General features: G+C 39.9%; 1 protein-coding gene across 1 annotated transcript in view; it reads right to left on the reverse strand.

Annotated features, from left to right (window-relative positions):
• Positions 1–13,476, reverse strand: part of homer2 (homer scaffold protein 2) — an 88,197-nt gene that overhangs the window by 40,190 nt on the left and 34,531 nt on the right.

A 13,476-nucleotide genomic window follows, 5' to 3' on the forward strand; every position in this document is an offset into this window, starting at 1 on the left:
CTAGCAAGGAATACAGAACTGCCAGCTTCTTGCAAGCAAGTTCCAAAAGTAATTTGGATATTACCCAAGTTGAATATTGGAAAATTATTTCAATATCCATTGGAATATCCATTGATTTTGTTTTTGTTGCAAGGATGTCAGGTTAAAATTTTAAAATTTCTATAAAAGGAAGCTCTTTGGATTATATAAACCATTTATTGCAAAATAGTGCTATCACTGCTAATTCCACTTGTTTGCATGCCAATGCCTCTTTATTATCCCCTGAGATAATGCTAATTAATGGTCCCTCTTAATTTTATAGAATCCCTGCAGCTATACTCAATAGCAATGTGTCATTGTAATATAACCACACCCTCTCATAAACCTAAAAGTTGTCTGATATACACTTAAACATTTTAACTAGTTTCAACAAATTCGTCCAACAGGTTGCCCTAATTATAAGCATTCAGAACACATTCTTAGAACACATGTATCACACATAGTATACTGTAGTTATTTTACCCAAGCAATATCTAATTTACGGCCCTCTCTATCCAGGGGTGGTAGGCCAAGAGATGTCCCATGCATTATTTAGAAGACACTGTTCTGCTAAAGAGATTCAAACATCACCCTCATACACAGTTAAACATCAGTTAATACAGCTTCTCCAGCAGAATCCTGCAAACAGATTTTTTATATTTGATTTTCAAGTTTATAGCCATATTCTTAATTTTCCAAGTTGCCACAGCCATGTGACCTGTGCTCTGATAAACTTCTGTCACACTTTACTGCTGAGCTGCAAGTTGGAGTAATATCATCCCCTCCAAGCAGCCGATCGGCAGAACAATGGGAAGGGAGCAAGATAGCAGCTCCCAGTATATATCAGAATAGCACTCAATAGTAAGAAATCCAAGTCCAGCTTGGGACTCCTCCATTGTCGCGGGCAACTAATCTCCCCACAATTCTATCCCATCGGGCAGAATGTAAATCGGTGGTGGGATGGCATACGCGGCGGCACGATTTGTCGAAGTTGCCTTGAGAGGAAACTTCGGTGACTTCAGCAAATTGTGGCACCATGTATGCCATCCCACCGGCGATTTACATTCTGCCCGATGGGATAGCACTGTGGGGAGATTAGTCGCCCACTACAATGGAGATTTGTGTCACGGCCTTTACATGGGAGTAGGAGAAATAATAAATTACCTGAAAGCAGTTCTAATGTGTAGCGCTGGCTCTTTCTGAAAGCTCAGACTCAGGCACAATGCACTGAGATGGCTGCCTACGCACCAATGTTACAAATAAAAAAAAAATATTTGCTATGTAAACAGTGCAATTTAGAAATAAAAAGTACACCATAAAAATCATGACAGAACCCCTTTAAGCAATGCTGCAGAAAGGTTTGCAGGTGACAGATATGGGAAACGAAACTACAGCAATTAAAGATAAGACCAATGTGTTTCTCGCTTACATGCAATTTTAATTGTTCCACGTAAAAACACATCCAAAAATATTCTGTTGTATTTTTTTTTTATATAAGATCCAGTCTTTTTTGTGCTTGCATTTTTTTTTCTGCTAACTCTAACTGTAATAAATAAGGCCCTGAAAGATGGACTGGACCTGCTAAACCATTCTTTTGCCTATATTTTTCGCCATGGTCTTTCCCCAGTGACAGATTTCGCTTCAGCACTCTCCTCTCCATTAAGGCAGAAAAGCTGAAAAAAAGAATGTAATCCAAAAGATTATAAATCTATACGATAACATTCCCCAACTCACACCATGGGTGTCCCCTTGAAGAGCTTACTTACTGAATACACTGGCAGAAAACTGAACATAAATATTTTTTCTATGTGTGTGTAAAAGGTTTGCAGGCCCCTACCAAAAGGGTTTATGGCATTTCACCAGCAATACACAGTTAGAGCCAACATCCTTTTTCTCTAGTACTGTGCTGTCTAACTTGCTGCCCACAGCCCCCTCTTTTATGGCCCCCATTTGTCTGGCTGCTGTGACTGCTTACCTTTGTGTAAGCTTTAAATTGTATCAGTACTGCGATTAACTGGTCCTCTTCATTGTTCACATCTAAGATTCAGGCTGTAATCCCCCTGTATTGTTAACACCTGTGAGACCTCAGACTGTAAGATCCTATATTGTTCCCCTGTTCACACCTCAAACAGACTGTAGGAGCAGTGCAAACTGTTTATCTTTGAGTGGTCATGATCAGTTACCTATACAGACATGATAGGTTTCCCTCTCTCCTTACTTCTGTATACTCTGCCTGCCCTACCCTGCCTGTGTGTGCTATACTCTGCCTGCCCTGTGCTGCTTGTGTGTGCCATACTCTGCCTGTCCTACCCTGCCCGTGTGTGCCATACTCTGCCTGCCCTATGCTACCTGTGTGCCATACTTTGCCTGCCCTATGCTGTCTGTGTATGCCATACTGACTGCCCTATGCTGCCTGTGTGTGCCATACTTTGCCTGCCCTACCCTGCCTGTGTATGCTATACTCTGACTGCCCTATGCTGCCTGTGTGTGCCATACTTTGCCTGCCCTACCCTGCCTGTGTATGCTATACTCTGACTGCCCTATGCTGCCTGTGTGTGCCATACTTTGCCTGCCCTACCCTGCCTGTGTATGCTATACTCTGACTGCCCTATGCTGCCTGTGTGCCATACTTTGCCTGCCCTACCCTGCCTGTGTATGCTATATTCTGACTGCCCTATGCTGCCTGTGTGTGCCATACCCTGCCTGCCCTACGCTGCCTGTGTGTACCATACTCTGCCTCCCCTACGCTGCCTGTGTATGCCATACCCTCCCTGCCCTATGCTGCCTGTGTGTGCCATACTTTGCCTGCCTTACGCTGCCTGTGTGTGCCATACTCTGCCACACACACCTTTCAGCTCTGCCACTGCCAGGTTCTGATAAGAGGGTTGTAGCACAGCAGTGTATTGAAGGAGATAAAAAAGAGTTGCGAAGAATGGAGTCTAACTGACGGCAGAGAACCATTAGGCTGGCAACCTCAAATTCCACACATGGTTATAAGTCTTCTTTCCAAAAAATCCACCTCCTCGCAGCTTAATATAAATATTCACTTCATCACATTCAGGATCCATTCTAAAGGTTATGACAGATATTTGGGTGTGAACAAATTATTATTATACAGGGCCGGGACTAGGGGTAGGCAAAAGAGGCAGCTGCCTAGGGCACTGAACATAGGAGCACAGTCAGAATTGCCTCTTCTTTCCTACCTCTCCAGCCACTGATTTTCATTTATTTTGCTCATCACTTCTCCTGAAGGGATTCTTTCTAGTTCTGGATGAGCAAAGATTATATATCACACTAGTGCAACTTCTTCTTGCTGCAATTTGTGTGTTCTGAACAACATGCTCCAGTGTGGATCTGTGGGAAGTAAAGCACCGTGGAAGTGGATGCATTAAGCTCATAAAGGGGGATAAACAGGGGTGCTGCTTCCATGACACAAGCTGAAAAGCTTACTAGAGGGCAGTGAAAAGATGCTCCTGGTGAATTTAAGAGCCGAACCTCCATTTTTTAAATTGAAATTTTGGCTCTTCTAGTACAGAGAACGTAACTGCGCTCTCTGCACTAGCAATGCGAGGGGGGCATAGGAAAGTCTGCCTTGGGGTGGCTAGGGCCAAGAAACGCCCCTGGGGTAAGACTAATACTTGCATGAACTAAAAGGTCTACTTTCAAATCAATTGTTCATGTTTTTAGATGAATTTATATAAAGAGAAAAAGCATTGTGCTATTAATCCTTTAGTCTGTTCTTTTTTGACTACCTGACATCATCTTCGGTGTGCACCCAGAAAGTGTTCAGTAACCAGAGCTGAGCCAGTATATAACAGGCATAACAAAGCAAAAGATTAAAATACATTTCCATTAGTCATACACAACAGAAACATACTGCTGATGTTGTTCTTTCATGAGCCTTGAATTTCTTTTCCCCTAAGGTTTCTTTTTGACCTTCCAAGCATGACCTTCCTCGACTTTGCATCTTTCTCAAAAATAGGCCTCAGCATGTTCTTGGGTTCCTTATTCATCTCAGCCTAGCTATAAATAATCAAGGTCACTCACAGTTCTGCTTTCCACCTTTAAACACTGGTCCCTGATGTCTGGCAGATTCTCTGGTGTCTTTTATTCCACCCTAACCTGTTATAAATATTGAAAAATGCAATGTTTATTTGCAGTATGCACATAATTGTCAGCAGAGACTTTCTTCCAGGGCTTATTACCAATGCTAGGTGTATAACAATAAACATTTATCCTAATAGAGCAAAAATAAGAAAATCTTAAAATCCATTAACATGCAGCAATGTTGCTTACTCATAGAACTGTGTTAAATATGCTCTCTATAGAATGACACACTTGTCAGAGGATGATAACATTGATGAGTCAGTTCTAATTACATGGCAGATTCCATACTCTACTGTCTGAGAGTAACACATTTGTAGGAACAATAGGTTTGCCTTTGTTCAGTTGAGTCATTGTTCCAAGCTGTGTATTTCACTACTGCCAAAAACAAGAACAAGCAAAGGAGAGGATATTGCCTAAAATTCTGTTTTCCATGAGTGATTTCTTAGCTTGACCATTCCAAGCCTTTTCACTGTTTGTCACTGCACGATGATAGAGACCTCAACCCACCTTGAAGCATACACTTGTGCAAGTGCTGGGTGCTGTACCAGAAGACCCTTCCAGTGCACGGGGGCGATACATCGATAAGTGGGGCTAAATAAATAACTTAAAGGGGACCTGTCACCCTAAGAAATAATTCCACAAATAATTCCACAATTCTTTTCTATTGTGTTTGTCAAGCAAAATAAACTTACACTTTATAAATAACATAAATCTTTCCTGGATTTTTCTTATTTTTGCTATTTATTAGAGAACAGAGGTGAGTAGATCTCTGCCACCGTGTTGCCTCCAAAGTTGTCAACCCCCTGGCAGTGGAGGCCCTGGAACCCTCACTCTCACTCAGAATGGCCAACCTGCCACCTCCCGGATGGCCAAATATCTCCCTCTGTATGACCAACTCTCTTCACTGGATAACCAACCTGCACAGCTTTGAGGATAGGATACAAAGCAAGCATTATAACAAAAACATAACAAGTAGAAGAAAATATTTATTATTCACTATAAAACTTCTACAGAGTGCATAAATCCATAAATATCCATAAATTCACAGATAACAGTCTACATATGGCCAAGAAAAGAAATGAAAATGTCCTTTGGGCATAAAAATAACACTAGAACATCAGCAAAAGGGAAATAAATCCTTAACTTTAAGTATAGGGAGGCCTCTGAAGAAGGAAAAAAACCCACAGCAGCCCTGCTGAAGTGCAAAAGGTACCACATTAACCTAAAATGTAAGTTTGATTCATCTTTTCAAACCATAATAAACTATTGTTGCATGCATGGTGTTCTCAAACACATTAGAAAATAAACGTATTATCATTATTTCTGTTCCCTAGGTAGAGTAAATAAGTTTCTTTTATATGCAGCATGGAGCTCATATCACAAGATGAGTCCAAAGTTTAAAAAATAAAACATTACATTATTGAAATAACCCCAAATTATGATTATGGGGAATGTCCCCAGATAATCTGAACTCAAGTTTTCGGGAAAGAATTAAGAATTTGTTTTGCTTTTTGCAACCCTCTAGTTACTAGTTTATAGAGGGAGTTCCACTGATATTTTCTAATAGAGAGAAGACCAGTATATAAAATAAATACTGACATAACTAGAAGTGCAAAAATAATAAAATTTACCTATCCTTAATTGTGATTGTTTGATGGTATTACTGTATTACAATACATTGTGGCATAGAAGTAATATTGCAAAAAGGTGTAGTTACATGCACTATAACTGCTAGCCACAAGAGGTTTCCAAAATGCATGCATATTTCCCAACATTCCCAACTGGAAAATCAAGGTGTTTGCACTTGTCTAAATAGGGACAGCTGGGAGGACAGAGTCTGGTGTGTCTGAAAGTAGACATTTTATCCAGTCAGCAACATCTATTTGTGCCAGCAATAATTATGGCAGGTTCTTGTTCATGCACTTCCCACTCGTATTTGTAAAAGTAAGGAAAGAACTGTTCTGCACTATAGTTCATGTCCTTCATTAGTTGTTGGGGCATGCTGGGCGTTGCAGAACACAATGGCTGCAGGGTTACAAGCTTAACAACCGTGCCTTACAATCTAGTTTTGTAAGCAACCTGAACTAGTTGCTTGATAATGCTAGCTAAAACTAGGTTATTGCAGCAAGCAATTGCCCTCACAGTTACGCAGTACCCGAAGGAAAAGCTAATTTACCTAGAAGTAATTATCTTAGTTTATCATTATTCTCTCTATCTCAAACACACCATGTGAAACAGAAAAACATACAAATCAACCTTTAAACTGAGTTACTGCTGCTAATTTGGCCCACACTGCCAACCTGACTTGAACATTTGGTTTTTCAGAGGAAGTAAAGCCCTTTCTTATAATTGCAGATCAAGTCTAACTGCACATTTGGCATTTTTGCATTACATTATCTAATATCCCCTTGCACAAAATGGTGGAGGTGGCAATTACAAAAGTATCACTAAACCCAATACCAGCACCCAACACCCCAAGGTGGAGTACTGTTCCAAGATTATCATCATTATATTGAATACAATTAACAGAAGAGTTTTGGTGAAGAAAGACAGGTAAGAAAATGTAAGGATCGAAATCATCTATTGGATATATATATATATTCTCCAGCATCAAAACTCCCATTAACCTATATAATTGTGGGTGGGTATGTAAGTATATTTGTCTATCACTCAAAAAATTATGCAAACTCACATATAATTAGAACCACAGAGCCTCAGAGACTCAATGGGTTTTTCAATATTTTATTTTTTTGCCATTACACAGATATGTTTCCTATATTTCCAAAATGGCTGGTTTCTCAGTCCTGAAAAATGATGGGTGTGTGGGCAGCATTGTGTAATAGGGAGATAGGTCTGACTTATGATTGACCTAAAAAGTCCTGTTTGCTGGCTCGCTTGTGCTGTATATTCCACAAACATTCAATGACCTATAATGTAGAGAAAAATATCAGTGCAGTATGTATAAGCCTGATGTGGCATTCACTGGTAATTAGGGATGCACCAAACCCACTTTTTTGGGTTCAGCGGAACCTCCGAACCCACCCAGCAGGATTCGGCTGAATCCCGAACTGAATCCGAATCCTAATTCGCATATGCTAATTAGGATCGGAAGGGGGGCAAATTTTTTTTCACTGGCCATTTAACCCTTTCAGAATTCTAATTAGCATATGCTAATTTATGCTAATTAGGGTCCGGATTCAGTTCGCCCAGGACCACAGATCCGGCCGAAACCAAATCCTTAAAAAACACCGGGATTCGGCTGAATCCCGAACCGAATCTGGGATTCGGTGCATCCCTACTGGTAATGTAAAAAAAACCTGCAGACCAAAATAAGCTTAACCATAACTCCCACCACTACTGTAGATCTTGGCCAGCTGCCTGTGCAAAAGGAAATAAGTACAATGTTCCTTCTAATTCATTTTTGGCTATAAGCACAAAAAAATTATTTTGAGAGCACATGTTAAACGTGTGTGCCCACTCAGGTCAGAACAAATACAAAATTTTGTGTTTTCAGACAAACTCTCTGTGTACCACAATTTGTTGTGTGCTGGTACAAAATCTGTGTGCATGCACAAGAGTGCACAGCTTAGAGGGAACATTGAATGAGTGATACAGTGGAAAAAAATCTGTTATTTAAAGAAAACATTAGCATAACAAATATAATGGCATTTTCATTCATGATAGCTCCCCATTAATAATTGAGAAACAAACGCTACTGTATCTCAGCTAACGCAAGAAGGTTTTTGCTAAATGGTCTTGTGGGGAATGGATGCATTAACAAACACGTGCTTAAATTTTATATAAAGATCATATTTAGTACTGGTTATATATCCGCAGAAGATCTGTAAGCTATTTTGGAATGATATTGTCCTAAATGAATGAGCAATTTGTAGTGTGTAGCGAATAAGGGCCAAGAAGAAGTGTGTGGGCAGCCCAGGCCCTGGGAAATTTGCCGGTTAATAACACTCTCACAGTAAGGGGCAAGTGCTCAGCAGAACACTGCGGGGAGAGGCGGTGCGTTCCCACACACAAATAGAATACCAGAATAATTAGCCGCAATAAACCAGATATTAGATTTTCAAAGAACAAATGTAAAAAACGTCTCAGCCTTAATGTTTAAATTTCATTTGGCATCAAAAAGAAATTACACAGAATAAGAGGCTTTGATGTCTTTTTTTCCCCATCTTGTAATTAGGTCAAGATGCAAACAATAGCAAGCATTTACTAATGTGGCCTCATTTTATATCATTATGTTAAAAAGCACCATAAAAATATTAGATGCCTCGGCTCCCTATAATCTCCGGCAGCGCTCTGCTGAGACTCAGACCATTAATAACCCCCGTATGTCTGCAAGGTGCTCATTTATTAGCGCCACAATAGAGATCCAGTAAACAGTGCTGCCTGCTCATACATCTGTGCTCCTTATTTAAGCAAGATATACATCCTGTGGGATGGGAGCATTATCCTGTTGTTGAACTACAAACATCATAGTTCCTCAACAGCAGTTCAATGGCATGGCTTTAGCTCAAGTGTCAATGCTGAGGGTTTCCAATTGTTGTTGTTTCCCAACAGCTGATGGGTCACAAATTTAAAAAAACATGTTTTGGCAGATGTCGGAAATGTTTGTAGAAGACAAATCAGCATCTGATGAATGGCAGCTGTATGTGATTGATAAATAGCAAGAGTGTCAGTGACACCAGAACGCAGTCATTAAATCCCCTCGCTAATCTCTCATGCAATTTGCACCATAGTGATAAGTCTCCCTGTGTGTGGGCTCCTGGTGCCCATGGATCTGCTTTCAGAGCATGGCTGAGGGCTTTGCATTCCAAAAGGAAGGCTATAAAATAGTGGTTGGCGGATCAAGCAGTAATTTCTGTCATTTTCAGTGTCAACGGTTCACATTGCTAACATAACATGTAGAGAGTATGTAGGGCAGCCCTCGCGTATGTTCTAATTCACCATTACTAAAGCTAAGGGCACACCAGGCATTTCCTTTTGTGTCACTTGTCACTTAATGCAACAGCAGCTGCCTGTCACTGACTGTAAACGGGGATTTCAGTCTCAAAACACAAAAATGTGCATTCTGGCCCCAAAGAACTAAATGAAGAGTTACCAATCAAATCAATGGAACACAGCACCCAGTAGGTTCCACTTTTTCTCTGCTGGCTGAAATACAGCTGTGCAGAAAATGCCCAGGGTATCATTATCCTAATATTGTATGAAGAGCTACATAATTATAAAGTGCCAGCAGAGTCCCCAGAGTGGTACAATATAGAGGTGTATATTCTCAACATACAGGTTACATACAAAAACACAACTGATACAAGAGGTATCTCTTGCCTAAAAGAGCTTACAATCTAAAATGATAATTTCATAAAGTTTATGGAGCCCTTGGGCAGCCAGGGGGTGGCATAGGACTCCATTAGAGGGCAGCATCCAGCCAGCAGTCCTCCAAGTTTAGAACAAATTAAAAACAGCCTATTCCACCAATAATAAACATCCTTCAGTAGACAAGTGCAAGAAAAGCACAATAAGGCTATATTGTCAACATAAAAACCAAAGTTTTGCAACACAGGTCTTTTCTAAACAGGTATAGAGAGAATGGACGCTGCTTCAAGCCCTTCGTTTTGAGGGGTTAAACTTGATGGACTTTGGCCCCTTTTCAACCCAAATAAATTACGTGTAACTATAACTGGGGAGAATTGTGGCAGGCTGGCATGAGTGGAAATGGGGGGAGTTTTGTGTGGGTGGTGTGATTTTTAGGTGCTGGTATCTAAATTTCATTGGTGTTTATTTTCACGTCAAAAATATACTACAAGATCTTGGGCTATAAAAGAGAAAGGAGGGTAAAGCAGAGGCGAGTAGAGAAGTGAGCTGAAAGTGCTGAATTAGATGACTGTAAGAATACTAATGTCATAAAATATACTCGCTGATAAGCTACAGTCATTAGCATATTTATATATGCTAAAATACACACACACATATATATTTTTACATATATCAGCTAGCCTGAAAACGAGGTTCCGTACAATATTATCGGTGTGTGTATGGCCAGCTTAACCTTTAAATTAAGTGTCTCAGATGGCATAAACATTAGTCTTGCTCCATGGTGGGGATACTGCTCACTATCTGGGTGTCTAATTGCTACAGAATAGTTACCCTTGTGACACTACCCAAAAAAAGCCTGTAACCTATATCTCTGAATGTATGGAATAGTAAAGTGATGCTATTTTTAGAGTATAATCCATTTTCATGAAGCCCACACTCTATGGATAGATGGGCAAATAATCTTAGGGCAGGATTCTGCATTTTTGATGTGCCGTGACTTTAATGGAGACAGCACTGATAAACTCCTTACTGTAATTTGAAGGCTGAATTGAATTGTTCATATGCCATTATGAACTCTGCAAGAGACATGAGTCATATCTCAAATGTGTGAATCACATTTCTTATGATACACAGTAAGCCGAGCACATTAAGAAGTTAGTTAACCTTAGCACTGCATGCAGGTGTTGATGTTATAGGCAAATGATTTCTGTTCAGCACTTCATGCAGTCACCCACTGGTTATCACACCAATACTGATGGACATGACAAACTGCTGAGAAAGTCACCAATCTGCTAATTGAATAATCCATGTTCCCAAGCGTTTGTTTTAATTCAGGAGAATTGTTTTAAAACCGGAGATCCATATGAAAGTTCCATGAATGACTTCTGGGTGCCAGCTGATCCACTCTAACCTTATTGTACTCCCTCATTCTGGGGCACATTTATTATTATTTATAGAGCAGCTTAATATTGATCAGTTGAACAATCAATATACATAATACACAATCAATACGATCAATATTTGAATGAAAACTGGCCAATGTAAAGCCATTATAATTGATAATCCAAAGTCCCACTCAAGAGAATATATATAACAATAATAATAAATATATATCAATGAATTAATGCAACTTCTGTGTAAAACAGTATTGACAAATAGTAACCAGTAAGATGATAAGGCCCAGGTGTACAAACCCCGAGCCTCTCGCTGAAAAATCACAAACACAGAAGCATATGAAAAAATCAAATGAAGATCAAATTGCTCACCGTCCACAAGTGGTCCGGGTGCCCAGAGCCCCGAACCCACAGCTGAAGGGAAAAGCCTCAAGCACAAAACAAAAAAGAACTCCAAACGCCATGGCCTATGATTAAGTGCGCACGTGCACGAAATGCGTTAGGCGTTCTGATTTTAAATGGAATAATAAAGACCTGCTTTAAGCATACCCCTGTGTCCGGAGTGTTTGGAGTTCTTTTTCGTTTTGTGCATTATACTTGATAAAGCTTATCTCATTAAGCTACTTTAGAAAAGTTTTATTTATAAAGCACTGAGCATTTTTCATGATTATAAAAACAATTTCAATAATCTTTTAGAACTGTTGTTGCTTTTCACATTTTTCTGCAAAATAATTTTCTAGAATAGGATAAAAATTTTAAGGCTTGCCCTATAGGAAAATATTTTCACTCAGCCTATTATTATTCATTAGTGACTGTGGTGTCTTCTGACATTCTATACAATAAATGTCCCCAGAGGGGCATGACAGAGCAGTTTTGCAAATGTTTACTAGATGAATTCAGCACTGGAGGGCTGACATTCACTGTGATCTATTAAAGAGGGGGTCTACTGACATATTTTTTAACACTCATCCTCTCATCCATATTGACATACACTTAAACACAGGGAATTCCATTAGAAGGTTGGCAACTAACTCAGCAGTTGCTCATCACGTTGTCAAATAGTTCTAGTTGTATTTATGGGTGATATTGCCACTAATCTATATGCCCATTATCACATTTTGAGTAACATCCTTTTGTATTTAATCCTTGGTGGGAAGCAATTACTTGGTTCCACTGGAAAAGCATTTTTAGACCACCCTTAATTTAAGCGACAGGGCATTTTGCATATACCTATTGAAATAACTTATTAGCAGTCTGTGCCCCCTATACATCCTGTCCCCCTTGTAGTTGGCAGGGTTACTTCCTCTATAATTTTGCCTTGGTGGGAAGTCACTGAGGACATGCCTTAGCCTTAAGCTGGCCATACACGCACCGATACTATCGTACGAAACCTCGTTTCGTACGATATTCGGTGCGTGTATGGCATGTCGGCGAGTCGACCGATATCGCAGGAAGCTGCTGATATCGGACGACTCGCCGATTGGCCAGGTTAGAAAATTTTGTTCAGGCGCCATAGAAGGCGCCTGACCAAAATCTGCTGTCAGGGCTGAATCGGCAGAAGGAGGTAGAAATCTTATTGTTTCTACCTCCTTATCTGCTGTTTCAGCCCTGACTGTGTGTGGCGGATCTGACGATGTTTCGTGCGACCAAAGGTCGCATGAAACATCGTCAGTTCGCCACGTGTATGGCCAGCTTTACACATAAAAATTGTTTCATCCTGTGAAAAAACAGGACATGGGGTATCTTCTGTAAACCATGGACTGAAAATGCTATAACACATAATCAGTCTTTGTACAAGAAGATAAGTATAGTGTTTTCTTGGGTATGTTTAGTTTGCATTGTCAGCTGTTGTTAAGTACTATTCCTCACCTCCAGTTCTAGTCATTTGTTTGGGCAGGATGCTGGGATCACTCTGGAGGGCTTTGATATTCCCATCACAGACATGCAGCTAGTTAACCTCGTGGAAGGGGAAGAATCTAGTTTTATACTGTGACACATACAAAGGTCTGAAACCAATGTGTTAGACAGAATAAAACAAACCCTAGACCTTCATGAAAACACTCAGATTATTTACTGAAAATCCATTTTCTACCCTCTCTTATTTAAGCCGCTAGTCTGCTGTAGATGGTGGTAGTGGTTAAACAACATCTAAAAGCAGTTCTCAGAGCCATTACAAAGGGAGTCGGACTGAGAGTAAGCAATGCAGAGAACACAAATGCCCGGATCTCCTTGATGTATGGTACCGCTATATCTAACTAACCTATTAAGCTGTTTCCAAGATTGTTCATTGCTTGCAGGTAAATATCACGGTTCCCTGTTCTAGAGAAGCAAGACTTTTTCTTTCACATTATTCCTGTAAAAGGTTCTTTGATGACTGTGAAAGCTTTAATTGGTCATACATGAAAAGGGATCTTATTTTGCTGCTGTGCAGAACATCTGCTCTAGCTAAAATGTGTCTCTACGGCACAGGAAGGACAGAATATCAAATGAGATGTTCTTGATATTAATATCTAAAAAGAAGTCATTAATGTTAAATGAAAAAAAACTATTAGGAATATCAAGAATATAGTTTTATGTTAGGAGCACAATCAGCAAAACCTGAAAAAATTCTTGCAAGGGTTTTATTTTT

The sequence above is a fragment of the Xenopus tropicalis genome, chromosome 3, assembly GCF_000004195.4.
Source record: "Xenopus tropicalis strain Nigerian chromosome 3, UCB_Xtro_10.0, whole genome shotgun sequence".
In the NCBI taxonomy this organism is placed as follows: Eukaryota; Metazoa; Chordata; class Amphibia; order Anura; family Pipidae; genus Xenopus; species Xenopus tropicalis.